Genomic DNA, 13,879 nt, shown 5'->3' on the forward strand with positions numbered 1-13,879 from the left:
CTAAATTAACACAGTAAATACTTCTGTTGTTAAAGCATCCAGTGTCTGTGTCAGAAAATGCAGCAAGAATTTGTTTATGTGGCTTAGTGGTTAGGGATGCTATGGCTTAGCAGTTAAGATGCTGACAATCACAATGTCAGGAGGTAAGCAGTTTCAGGCACAAACTATGTGATGGAATAAGCTCCTGTCATTGGTCCCAGCCTTTGCCAACCTAGCAGTTTCAAAAACACTTAAAAGTGCAAGTAGATGAATAGGTACCACTTTGGTGGGAAGGTAACAGCATTCTGTGCAGTCATGCTGACCACATGACAACGGAGATGTCTTTCACAATGCTGGCTCCCTTGGATTAGTAACGAAGATGAACACCACCCCTTACAGTCAGACACAACTTGACAACCTTCTCAATGGGGAAACATTTACCTTTTTACTTTTACGTACAGCCCATCCTTTGGTGTTAAGCTTTTCCAGGATGGCTTACAAGAAGAAGGCTTCTTCCAAAGAAACTAAAACAAACTACAGAACAGCAACATTATGATTCTGTTGGACAGTTTTAAAGTGGGGGGAGGGGGAACGATGTGCTAGATGCTAAAATGACATCAAAATGGATACCAGAAAACATCTTCCTGGGATGGTGTTTCACAAAAAAACATTGCAAACAAAATGGTCTTGTCTCTGTATGTCAACCATTTTATTTCAGACCATGCAGGCAATGGCAGGATGTACAGTAAAGTGGGAGGAACTGGGATCTTCCACATATTGGATCTTCCACATATTGGACTACACCTCCTGTCATCCCTGAACCACTGGCCAGGGATTATAGGACTTGGACTCCAATGACACCTGTAGGAAACCTTTTCCCCACCCAGGCTGAGTGGGTAGCCCCAGTTGCCCACTGAGCATGGGTACAGGTGCCCAGATCTGTAGTGGTGTTGGGCCTCAAAGTGAGCTCCAGCACTTACCTTTCAAGGCATTTGGGCTCTGAAATGCTCCAGCCACCAAGGGAGCCATGGAAGCCCAGTGAGAAATGTTCCCATTTTTCAGTCCCAGTCAGCAGCCTCATGGCCACATCCAGAACTAAGCCCCATTTCTGAACAATCTTCACAAGACAAATCCATGTGTAATGTATTACACTAGTTATAAAGAGAACATTAACAAATACCAGCCTTTATGGAAGAAAATCACGACAATTTAAGATTAATAATCCTAGGCATTCTGTGTGTGCCTGTATTGATGTATAAAAAAATTAAATGAATTGGTAGAGAGAAAATAAATTGCTACTTCTGGCTATGTCTATCTTGAATCCTTCAAAAATCAATGTAACTCCGGCAGCCTACCGGAAGAAAAGAGAAAGAAACAAAGTGATGTCTCCTTGAAGAGTGGCTTAAAGAACTAGGATGTTTTGATTAAGATATGTTTTTCCCATACAGAACAGTGTACGTATTTTCTATTCCAGAACAGACAGTCCTCTCTCAGTGTGTCTGCTTCTCTCTCAAACTTCAATTCAACTTTCTTAAACCACAGATTTCAGCCTCTGGTTCTTTAACCTTGGTCCAATGAGGCAGCCTCACAATTATATAGCCCAGTTACATCCAAGTCAAACATTAGGTGAGCCCTGTTTTACATTGCCATTATCAAGAAGATTTACACACAACAAACAATTTTATGGATTGGCCATTTAAAAAGTACCTAAACCCTTTAGAAGTGATATGAGTCTTAAAATCCCTCTGAAACGTAAACATACAAGGATAGTGTCACAAAATGAAATTACTTTACCTTTATTGGTTTTTATTGTCTGCATATTGACCATGAAACTGAACTGCTCTCTGCAGCCTGTTCAGTTTGCTCCTAGAAACTTCCCTAAATCAAATTTAAAATGTTTGAGGATTTCTCTGGTGGACAGATAAAAATAAATAGCATAACAAAACTGCTTGGAAGTGTCCAGTCAACAGTCATCAGATCTGACAAACAAAACAAGACGTTTAGAAGACAATGAATGTGTCCTCTCTTGTTCACTTCTGTAGCGTGCTTGAGATGTTTACTGGCATGGATGTGTCTGTATGTCAGCAGAATACACATTTTAACAAAGGAAGAACTTCTTAGTTTACCACCCTGGTGCTCTTTCTCTTCTCCCCTCTCTTCTGATGTTTTCCTTTCTCAGTGGTGTTTCCCTTCCTCCACCCTCTTCCGGGTTTTTTTTTCTTGAGTTATTCTCCCCTATTTCTACTACTTAACCAAGTTGCAGCAAGAAATTATACACAGGCTATAGGTCCTCTGGAAGAATACCTTTGTTCAGCTTTGTCTCTAGGAAAGGTTGATGGCATCTGCATGGCACAGACACATTTTATTAGCTCAAACTTATTAATCTATTTTTAAACAAATTACCTTAAATGCATACCATTAGAGCCACCATGGTATAGTGGTTTCAGTCTTGGACTGTGACTCTGGAAATCAGGATTAAAATCCTTGCTCAGCCATGTAAACACACTGGGTGACCTTGGGCAAGTCACATTTTCTCTGTTTCCAAGGAAGAAAAATGGCAAACCCCTCTGAACAAATCTTGCCAAGAAAACCCCATGATAGGCTTGCCTTAGGGCAGTGGTTCTCAACCTTCCTAATGCTGTAACCCTTTAATACAGTTCCTCATGTTGTGGTGACCACCAACCATAAAATTATTTTCGTTGCGACTTCATAACTGTAATTAAAAATATGTGCTTTCCAATGGTCTTAAGCGACTCCTGTGAAAGGGTCATGCGACCCCCAAAAGGATTGCGACCCACAGGTTGAGAACACTGCCTTAGGGTCTTCATAAGTCAGAAACTACTTAGACACACAACAACCAGATCCACTTAGTATGTACTATGTATTGTGGAAAGAGACACACATGTTCACATTGGCCAGCATCCTGTGGGTAACTCTCCACTAGTATATACCCATTCAGTCATTTGTTGAATGATGAATCAAGATGTAAATCCCATTGATTCAGTTGGTTTACTCTAGTTAGGACTAACAATAAGATTTAGGCTAGTCTCTATTAAATGTGTGTGTGTGTGTGTTTAGATGGATGGATGGATGGATAGAATTTTGCTTGTTTTGTAGAAGCAAACATTATACATATGTACACAATTGTGACACTGGCACAAAGGCAGCATGAATGCAGGGATCCAGTCTTTGCATGGTAGGCTGTTTGCCAGAGTTGCCAGCTGAGCCCCAAAGATCAACCCACCAATAGCTTAAACAAGGGGTGGGCAACTGTAGAGGGGAGCCAGAAGAACCCGAAGAGCACCCTCATCTCACACACACCCCAAAAAATCAGTGCTCTCAAACACCTTTACAGGGTGTGGGGATACTTCTGCCATGTTTTGGAGTCCCTTTGGTCCAGTTTAAGTCCAGGAACAGTAGGACGTGGCCCAGTTCCTGCTCATTTCCTATATTTTAAAAAAGGATTCTGGGCATCTAGGATGGTCTGGGTGACAAAACCCAAAATGCCCCCATGTCCCCTAGAGGAGATGGGGGCATTTGGAAAAAGTAATTTTCAAACTCGGAGGTGGAAGGGGCACAAAAATTGTGCTTTGGTGGTATGTGGCCTACAGATCTCACTTCATCCACCCCATCTAAACTGTTCACCACCTGTTCATTTTTCCCATTAGTTTCTCTGTATTGGCAGTGAAAGATGTAAAAGGCCGCAATAAGTATTCATCCCAGTAAGTGGAAGGAGCAATAAGCATCAGAGTCAATTGTCTGGGGAATTAGGAGGGAGCACCTGTCCATTTTAATGGGTAAATGAGACTGTGAGAGACAGGGTGTATAGAAAGATATGGGTGGGGGGAAATTCTGCAGTTGGAAAATGCTTTCTAAATCATCAGGTCCTTCCTCATGTTGCAGAAATTCAAGGCCTGACCTTTAGCTTGTGGCAACCTAGCTCACTTTCTCAGTTGATTTTCACCACATATCTTCTAAATTTTTATATTTACTTATTTTGCCATGAATTTACATATGAATTCACCATGTCTAAAACTGCTAAATGGGTTTTCCAAATGATTCATTGCCTGATAATACTTGATTCTTTACTTATTTGAGTTTCCTGTTCTGCATGCATTGCAGAAAAGCTGATGTAGTCAGAACAGTGTTAGATGTCACTCGGTGGTATTGATTATTTACAGAAGACATGCTGGGATATGCTGTAGCTGCACAGTTTAGATCTTTCCCAAAGTCATGTCCTACATGGAAAAGGCCTCCTTTGCTGAGGAAGCAGAAGAGGAGAGCCCAGTTAAAAGGATCCAGTCAGAGCCAAAAGTAACTGTTACCCCTACCTTGGAAGCGGAGCCTTGACCATCCCATCTAGACTGAACAGCAAGAATCAGAGATACTGTATCCTTCTGAATGCTGGAAATTTAAGTAGCAGCAGGGAATGAGTAAAACCCTCTTTGGCATGCTTGAAAAGGAAATGCTGAGCTAATTTGGCCTGTTGTGCTGCTTTACAGCTGGCTATACAGTGAGCCCTTATTTTACGTGGGGATCCGTTCCAGACTCCCCTGTGTAAAGCAAATACCGCCTATGCTCGAGCCCCATTTAAATTAATGGGGCTCATGCATGTGGCAGCTGGGTGGCGCGGCGGCACGCACGCGCCACAGGCACACGCCCCATTCATCCCACGTAAAGTGTGCCCACGTATGACGTAGGCACACTGTAATTTAGCACAACCAAGGCCATTTCTTTGTCAGCATTGTGTTATATCCCACGCCATCTTGTTTCCTGACCCTCAGATTGTTCCTTGGACTATTGCCTTCGATAATTCCCTTCTTGGCTTTGGTTCCTTCTTGGATTACTTTTCATGCTCAGATTCTGAACTGTACAGACCACACTTCTACTCTTATTGCATATTTGGACTTTATCACAGGAGGCTAGAAAAGTGGAATTTTAACAGGATAAAAGCGTCTTTGGCTGGTACTTATCACACGCCATATCCATCTCGTTGCTGCCTTACATTCCATTTGTTACTGTGGAGGACCTTGTCACTGATGGGCAAAACTCATCAATGGGCTCTCAATCCCACTGTTATTCCATTGCTGCCTTTGTGAAATAGGTTCCTTTCACTGTAGTTCCATTTCTTAGAAACTGGTGTGGTGTGAGTGGGCCTGATTCTGTTTCTCTTTCCCTCTACTCCTCCCCTTGCAATTCCCAAGCAGGTTTTCCTTTTATTTTATTTTTATTTTATTTTATCTTCTAGCAGACAAAGCTGTACACCCTTTTCAGCCCCTTTCACCTTTCTCCTCTGCCCAGCCAGGTTAGCTGGTCTCTGTATGCCTGAAGCTGGGATGAGGATGCTGGATTTCCTTTTTTTCCCCACTCACACTTGCACCAGCAGCTCAGGGTCCCTGGAAAACCATTAAGAGCCATCAGCCTAGATTGGGTCACTGTGCACACAATAGTGTCAACCATCAGGAGATGGGGAGAAGCAACTATCATGGTCACCAGCCGGTTTCAGAAGCCAGCTGCTGTGTACACATTCACACAGCAACTGGCTTGTCTCAGCAACAATCACTTGTTCCCCCCTTACTCCCAAAGCACGGGGCTGCTGTGTGAATGTACACAAAACAGCATTGAGTTTCAGGGAGAGGAAAGCAGTGATTGCAGCCACTAACAGCTACCCAAAGGTGGCTGCTGTATACACATTGACAAGGCATCCAGCTTTAGGGGGTAATTTGATAAGTGGCTATTACTTGTTCCTCCCTGATATGACACTTACCACATGAAGTGCTTCATCCCAAACAAAGGTTTACAGTTTCAGCTGGAACTGTGCCTTCCACACTAGACTCAGAGCACATGAAAGCATTTTGAGGCCTTAGAAAAGTGAGTGTATTGTGTCAACACAACCCCAGAGAAATTTCTCATAGCACTGTGGGCCAGTCCATTCTTCAGGATGACTTTACTGTACTATTTAATAAATCACCCAAACTTCAGATGTTCTATTTTCCTTTTATCAGAAAGTTCTGGAAGAAATAGAGCAGCCTCTCTGCTACAATTATTTGCCTGCATACAAATTAGAAGCAATCAATTGCACTAAACAGCATCAAGTTCATTTGAAAGGAAACGAATTAAACTGTTGAGATTTTCAAAGAAACAGATTTACACTTTGTCCCCGCGCAATTTTCTTGCAAACAATGGGCTTTTGCTTCTGTCTGATAGTTTGGCTCCTCTTGTAACAACAGCAACAGCTAACACCTTTTCTTATGTATTTTAAGCAGATATGTTGAGAGGTTGAGATATGTTGTGAAGTTTTTTCTTTTAAAAAACACATACTGGATAATGGAAAATACTGGTTTGGTGTTTTTTTAAAAAAACATCTATCTATAAATTCCTCATATTACCCATTATATTACAAGTTTTACTGTACCTGGTGGAATAATCTGTTTTGCCCAGCTGGTTTCTTTGCTTGTGCATTTACTGCCATCAAGTGGTTTTGTTTCATAACACACCTATCTCGACACAAGCCACAGAAGCCTTTACATACACCACCGGCTTCTTTCTGATACGCAATATTCATTTTCGTTCTGATCAGACGTTGTTTGATGGGGAGATGGTGAAGTGAGTCACTTGGCTAGAGAAAGGATAGGTGCTTTGCTTTTTACTTTTCCTCATATATAGGTCTGGGTCCAAACATAACCACAACATTTGAAAAGACAAACAGGAATCAGTGAAAGTCCTTCACTGCTGTAGGACTTGGTCAATGCTACCACTGTTTATTTATTTTTACACAAGCCCCCCCGTCACAAATTGTAAAGAGAAAAAAACAGAGTGAGCACGCTTGCAAAAATATAAGAGATTGGTACACAGCATACTCCTCAACTGCCTCAATTTGGCAGGAAAGGTCCTGATTAAGTCTCTACTATCCTACTTTTTCAGCAGCTTTTTAAAAGTGCCTTTTAAAAAAGTCATAAAACCAACAGTTAAAATACAATGCCATAAAACCAAATAAAGTACACTTGTGTGAGTACATTCTTTAAAATATACAAATGAAAAAGACATGTTTTAAAATTGACTGGGTAGGCCTCGGTGACTTCCAGTTAGGGTACGGAAGCTTTAGGAGCCCTGATATAGTTGGTGGTAGCATCTTGTAAAATCAGGTCCTTCTTAACAATAGGACACTCATAAGACAAATGCATGGGAAAGCTATGTTTTGCTCTACAACTCCCAGAATCCCCCAGATGACATCACCACTGAGTTGTACCCCAAAAGCTAACTTGCAAAAGCTAAAAAGCTAACAAAAGCTAAGTCATGGAGCCTGTTAAGACTTATGGATAACACCAAAAATAGGGGGGTAGAAAAAACCATACTCCATTGGCATATCCACTCTTCTGAATATGTGCTCTTGCTTAGCAGAGTTTTAGGACCCTATCTCATGGGGTTAAAAAAGTGGTGTTAATTCAGGAAGCAGACAGTTCCTATCACACCTAAATTGCCGCCAAATTTCTACCCAGGTCCATCTCAGATGCAGCCATGGTCATCTAAGCCACTTCCATGGCCATTTTTAGAAGTCAGACCCAGGCAGTGATTCAGTGGCGATTTAGATGTGATAGGAATTAACTGTCTCCCAAATTAATGCTGAATTCAGGAAAGGTAAGCCACTCTTTTAACCACATGCAATAGGGTCCTTAGTTATAAACTTCTCATCTATTGTTGTAAGGCTTGGAAATCAGACTGTGCATATATTCCATTATTGTTCTATATTTCTTCCTGGCATCTGACAGTTTTGCTCCACTGCTCAGATATTTTCTGTCAGTAAAACTGGGGTGAGGGTTGTTTCCTTCTCCCATTCCAGTCCCTTATGAGCTCTAAAACCTATTTGGGAGGACTGGGAAACACTTCAGAGCAGATTTTTGAGCAAAATTATTGATTTCAAGGAGGAATAAAATAAGATATCTGTTAGCATAGGTTCAGAACAGATGGGCCAAATGAAGTGGCATCCAGCTGTTTTGGAGGTGTGGCATTCAAATGATGCATGCCTCCAAAGTGACCCGAAGCCGCGCTCCAATCCTTTGGACCAGAGCAAAAAGAAGCCAGGATAATCCGGCTCCTGGTGCTGTGGGTTGGACCTTGCTGCCACAGCCCACTTTGGGAGCAGGTCACGTGGTTGGTGTGGTCCCGACCCATTTGCAGTTGAAGCAGACTCGGTCCGCTCTTTCACACTGCTCTTTTGCCCACTCATTATATAATTGTGAGTTTCCATAACTCTGCCTCACATCACTGACTGCTGTCAGTGGGGATAGGAAAGTACACAGTGTACTGGCTTCTTGAATATTTAGTTCTACTTGAAAATAAATGGAAGTGTTGCTGTCATCACAGCCAAACTCCTCTGCATCTAGTATTAGAAGAAGGTTCAAAGAAATATTTTAAAGTTACAGACATTACACTGGAGGATATCTCACAGGGATGTCATTGAATACATGGCTTATGAGGAACCACTGTAGCATTGTATTTTCTCTCTATTTGCAGGTGCCACATCCTATTATTTTACTGTTTTGTAAATTTTCAAAATGTTAACTTCTTGGACTACATAAACCATAATCCTTCGGGCAATGTGTCCAATGGGCAGGCTGGCTGGGAGATTTCTGAATCTGTTGCTGTTCCTTAAATTATAGAAGCATAGACAACATTAAGAAATCTAGCCATTAAAACAAGTAGGTGGATTTTGTTCCTCCACCCCACCCAAAGCCATGATTTAAAGATCACTTTACATGATATATGATGCAACAGAAATCAATGTAGATATGCTCCTGGACCCACTTGGTGGGTGAGTCAATAGGTAGAAGCAGTGGCTCAAAATACACTGGAAATAGTCTTCTGTTGCAGAAGTGGAAACCCTACTGTCTGCACCTGGCTGAAGCAAGGGCAAAGAGGAAGAGATGGTCAGAGGTGCAGCTGTGTTGTAAAGAAGTGGTGCACGGCACATGGACAAGTTGCAAGAAGCAAGGGGAAGAAGAGGAGGAGATATAACAGGTGGGTGCATGGTACAAGCAAAGGGGTATATGGGATGAGAGGGGAAAGAGAGTGAAGAAGCACAGGATAGAGCCAGCACAAAAGTGTGAGGTGAAGCAAGAGAGGGGAAAGAAATAAAAGAAGAGGAGACGTGCACTGGGAAAGAATAGTGGCACAAGATGATACAAAGAGGGAAGGGAAGGTAGCACATGGAAACAGAGTACAAAAAAATGGAAGGGGGGTATGGTGAATGACCAAGATGAGGCAAGGAAGGAACAGAACTATAGCTGCAGAAACAAGGCACTGAAGGCATGAGATGAGACAAGAGAAAGTGAGAGGTGAAGAAGGGAGGTGCAAGGAGCAAGAAAAGTAAGAACATGCACAACAAAGTGCAAGGGGAAAGGTGTGGTTTGTAAGTTTGTCCTCACTCTCCTGTACATTTCCTCCAATGAATCAGATGACAGCCTCTCTCAGGGGTGTCCTTTGATATTTTCTGGATCTTTTTTCCATTAGTAAAATGATTGCAATTTATAGTGATTTTATGAGAATAGCGTTACAAGTGCCTGTGCATGACACAATGTTGTTGTTGTTGCTGCTGCTGTTGATGATGATAGCCACCACCAGGTCCACAACCACATTAAGAATGTCCACACCACTGCACATGTTTCCTTCCTTTCTACTTATCCCCTGTTCATACAGCCTGCATACCCCATGCTGTATTTGGAGGTCTCCATATTTTCATGTTTTTATGTCTGGAGCCAGCATGTTCCTAAAATGGCATGATGCCTTTTGGAACAATAGATCAAGTTCCCATGGGAAAGGCGCATAGACTCGAGAACATGTGTATGATCCAGGTACTGCTACAATCAAAGCTAAATGGGTGTGGGTGTCCTCACACTGGCCCTTTTGCATTTTCTCTTGCACCAAGAGACAATGGAGGTCTCATTGTACCAAAGCAGTAAGCCAGCTCTTTATGCCTATCTCCTGTCCATCCACCCTGGATTTGTCCTCCTCACCCAGTCACTGTTTTTGTTAAATTTGAAGCCATCAACTAGTCTGGAATCTCATTGCCAATTCCTGGGAAAGCCATCATTGATAGAGATAATTAAGCATGTTCCCAGAGGCTAGTTATCAGGTATAAATATTAGTCCCAAAAGATAGCCTCCTTGAACACAGTTAGCCCCCAGTCTGTGCTCTGTGTGCACAGAGAGATTCTTCCACTCACTATATCACCCTCAGATCCAAGTCTGAGCTACTTCTTCCTTTTGTGGTCTACTGTTCAGATATGTAATTATCACACACACCTGCACCCCTCAAACACAGCCATCCAATTTCTTTATTTCCATTTCAGTTAGCTCTGAATGTTGTGTCTGAATTGATATTGTATGTGTGATTGCACTTTGCATATTTCTAAATAAAACCTTCACAATTCACCCAAATCTGGAGTGCCCCTCAATGAGTACTGGTATACACAGGTGCTAACCTTCCTAAAGTTACCCAGACTCTTGCAAAGCTTAAGCTAATTCCTCCAACATTTAAAGTGAAGCTGATGGTTGGTGGGGACCCCCAGGCCCTCCCCAATCTTTATTTGGGTAACACTCTAAAACCTTTTGAGAAACACCCTATTTAAATGTCTACCCGAGAACCCCTCTAGTCCTCATCGATTTTGCACTATTAACTTCAGAAACAGATTAAGAGTACATTAAACAATGGCCCCACCAAGATATGGCCACCTTGTTTAAAATATGCTTGTAAACTGCAGATTATTTTAAGTAAGAAGTCACAGAGGATTGACCACAATTGAAGAGACTCTCTTGCAAAGATTAAGAGCCCTTTAGGTCTGTAATTTTGAACTTACTGCTACCAGTTGCAACAAAGGGAAATAACCAAGCTCTGAGGAAAGAGCAAAGCCAGCAAGTAAGAATGCTAAATATGATATAACTTAATCCAAAGTTTTGTTTGGCCATGTATATGGAGCTGAAGTGAAAACCAGCATAGCATAGTGGTTTTATTGTTGGACTAGGACTCTGGGAAACAAGGGTTCAAATCCCCTTTCAGTCATTGAAACCCACTGGGCAAGTCACACACTTTCAGCCTTAGAGAAGGGCAATAGCAAATCTCCTCTGAAGAAATCTTGCCAAGAAAACCTTGTGATAGGGTCACCATGTGTTGGAGTTGGTTTGAGTGCACATAACAACCACAAATGGGCCCGAGAGATCAAAATATTTGCCAACTATGAAATTTTCACATGTAACACTTTTCAGCAGCTTCTTATGGATCAGTAGGATGCCAGACAGCTAAAAGTGTTCGTAAATGCACCTCAGGACCTACTTATTTACTAGTTCCATTTATAGGAGCTATTTTCAAGCAACGCTTGCTCATTTTAAAAGAGTTCTTCCTTCCAGCTGATGTCAAGATTCCCTATTCGGAAAAGAGCTACTGGACTAATATTTCACATTAATAGCGAGGCAATTAACTGGCTCCCAGGGTGAGCTGGTAAATCATTCCTGGAGTTCTCTGCGAAGTTCACTTCGATATTTATTCATTACTAGGGAAGAAGTCACCAGAACAAATGCTTGCGGCCTCTCGGGCTCGCTCCAATAAATGGAAGCGGGAGCTCATTCAGTTTTCCAGGTGGCGTTGATCTCTCTCAATGAGACATCAGCAAGAATAACTGCCACCCAGAAGTAAGTGAAGAATGAAATGACTGGCATATAATAAAGCAATCCAATCTGGTTTTAGATTTTAGAAAAGCCACAAGTAGCTCATCCTTCCTCGGCAAGTGCAAATCTACGTTAACATGTCTGGCAAGAGGGCTTATAAAACAAAAATCTAGTCAACCTATTGTTATTGCCAACTTTAATAATTCCTTTTGTTATTTTTAGTTGAGACAAGTTCATTGTTCCAGGAGAAGAGGAGTTTCAGGGGAGGTGAGCTTCTAAGCTCAAACCTTTGATGAGATTTCATCCATGTGCACTGAAGTCTGACCTACTGTATGTGTGTGGAGAGTCACCCACTATTGACAAAATCACTAAATCAAGCTAGAAAGAGCCCATGAAGACCTTTCCTCAAGGCAATGTGTGTGGCTTTTTGCTTGCCTTTATCCCAAAAGAAAAGTACCACCATTTTAAAGCATTCACACAGGGAGTGGAGGCTAGTTAAAATTCACCCCTCATGTGTTCCATATGAAACAGTACATTTTCTCCTGATGTCAAGGCAGCAAAAAGCAGTGTATGTGCATGTATGAGTGTGTATGTGTACAATTTACTAGGGCCCAGAGATCCATGCCCTGAAAACACATGGGGAAATTTAGTACCAATTGTAGATTATGTTACGTTACAGGATGCTGCAAGAAAACAAAAGTCATGCAAATTTCAAGGGAGGGCTATTTCCCACACTTGCAGTCTTAAGTTTCTTTTGCTCATCAAAGTAGAGCAGCAAAGTTTTTAGTTGTGAGTTAGTACAGCCACCAAAGAATACCTGGTGCTTTAGGCTACAGTCCAAAAGACACTGCAGAAATAATCCAGTTTGAGACTGCTTTAACTGTCCTGGCTCAGTGCTTGGGAATCCTGGGAATTATAGGCGCGTTACAAACGGGCCCATGAGGCGCCGTGATTATGTGTGAGGGGCGGTGCTTCCTGACACGCCTTGCCCCTCGTGCGTAATGAGTGTGTCAAAATGGCGGCACCCTATACAGATGGGCACCGCCATTTTGATGTTGCGAACGTGCAGTGTCCTGACATCGCGCCCCGGAAGTGGCACCACGAGCGCGCGCCTTGCGCCTTGCGCCACCTCTTCCGGGGCCCCAGAAAGGAGCATGATTTTCGCGCTCCTTCTCTGCAGCGTCCAGGAACCGTGCTGTTTGGCTGCTGCAGTTCCCGGACGCTGCAACCTACGGCGGTGACAGACTGCCGCTTCTCGGCGGTCTGTAATGGGCCATAGTTTATTGTGGAACCAGAGCTCTCTGACAGAGAAGGCTAAATGTTTCACAAAACTACAGTTCCCAGAATCCCCTAGCATTGAGCCAGGGCAGTTAAAGTGGTTTTAAAATGGATTATTTCCCTGCCTAAGAAAATCCTATAAAATCCACAAGGCTGTCATAAATTGAACTTGAAGGCACATACTCTCTCTCTCTCTCTCTGTGTGTTATATCAAGATAAGATACTGTATCCAAGTTCGAGTGGCCACTGGACTGCAAAACTAGTAACTTTAAGTTCATTATACCTTTTTCAGCCTGATGTAGTTCACAGGGTTATTGTAAAGATAAAATGAAGAGGAGAGTTCAAGATCACCTTGAACAAACTGGAAAGAAGGAGGGAATATAAATATAAATAATTCTTAGAAATGACTAATCAACTCTGTTTTCTATAATTGGGTGATGGTCCTAATTATTCAGTCTTGGCCAGTTTTGCAGCACTTTGTATAATGAACACACCAGCTTACTACGCTGCAATTCATTTGATGATATGCACACAACTCTCACAGAGATATGCAAATCCTGAAACAATCTGAAACCACTAGAAAGCAAAGGGAGCAAGAAGGATATGAGAACTGAACCTACACAATTCACAGCGCTCCCTGCTTGACAGAAGTTTTGAATTAATGCCAGGGTTGTTTTCTCTGCTCAAGTCAAGCTGATTCCAAGGTGCAGAGCAATTATGTCAATTTGAGAATCAGAGATATTTTTTTTTAATGATATAACTATTCTTATCTCATTGGGACTCTTCACAAACATTTTCAAATTTCTAATGGCTGCTTGTGAATGCATGATAGCTCCTGCCATGGATCTCACATCACATCGGTAATGATTAAATGATAAACTCCCATAAGACTTTGTATGATTCTACCTTTTGTGCTGAATTGTGCTCAGTTGTATATCTTTGCATTTTAGGGCCTTTTCTAG

This window comes from Sceloporus undulatus, chromosome 5, assembly GCF_019175285.1.
Source record: "Sceloporus undulatus isolate JIND9_A2432 ecotype Alabama chromosome 5, SceUnd_v1.1, whole genome shotgun sequence".
Classification (NCBI taxonomy): domain Eukaryota; kingdom Metazoa; phylum Chordata; class Lepidosauria; order Squamata; family Phrynosomatidae; genus Sceloporus; species Sceloporus undulatus.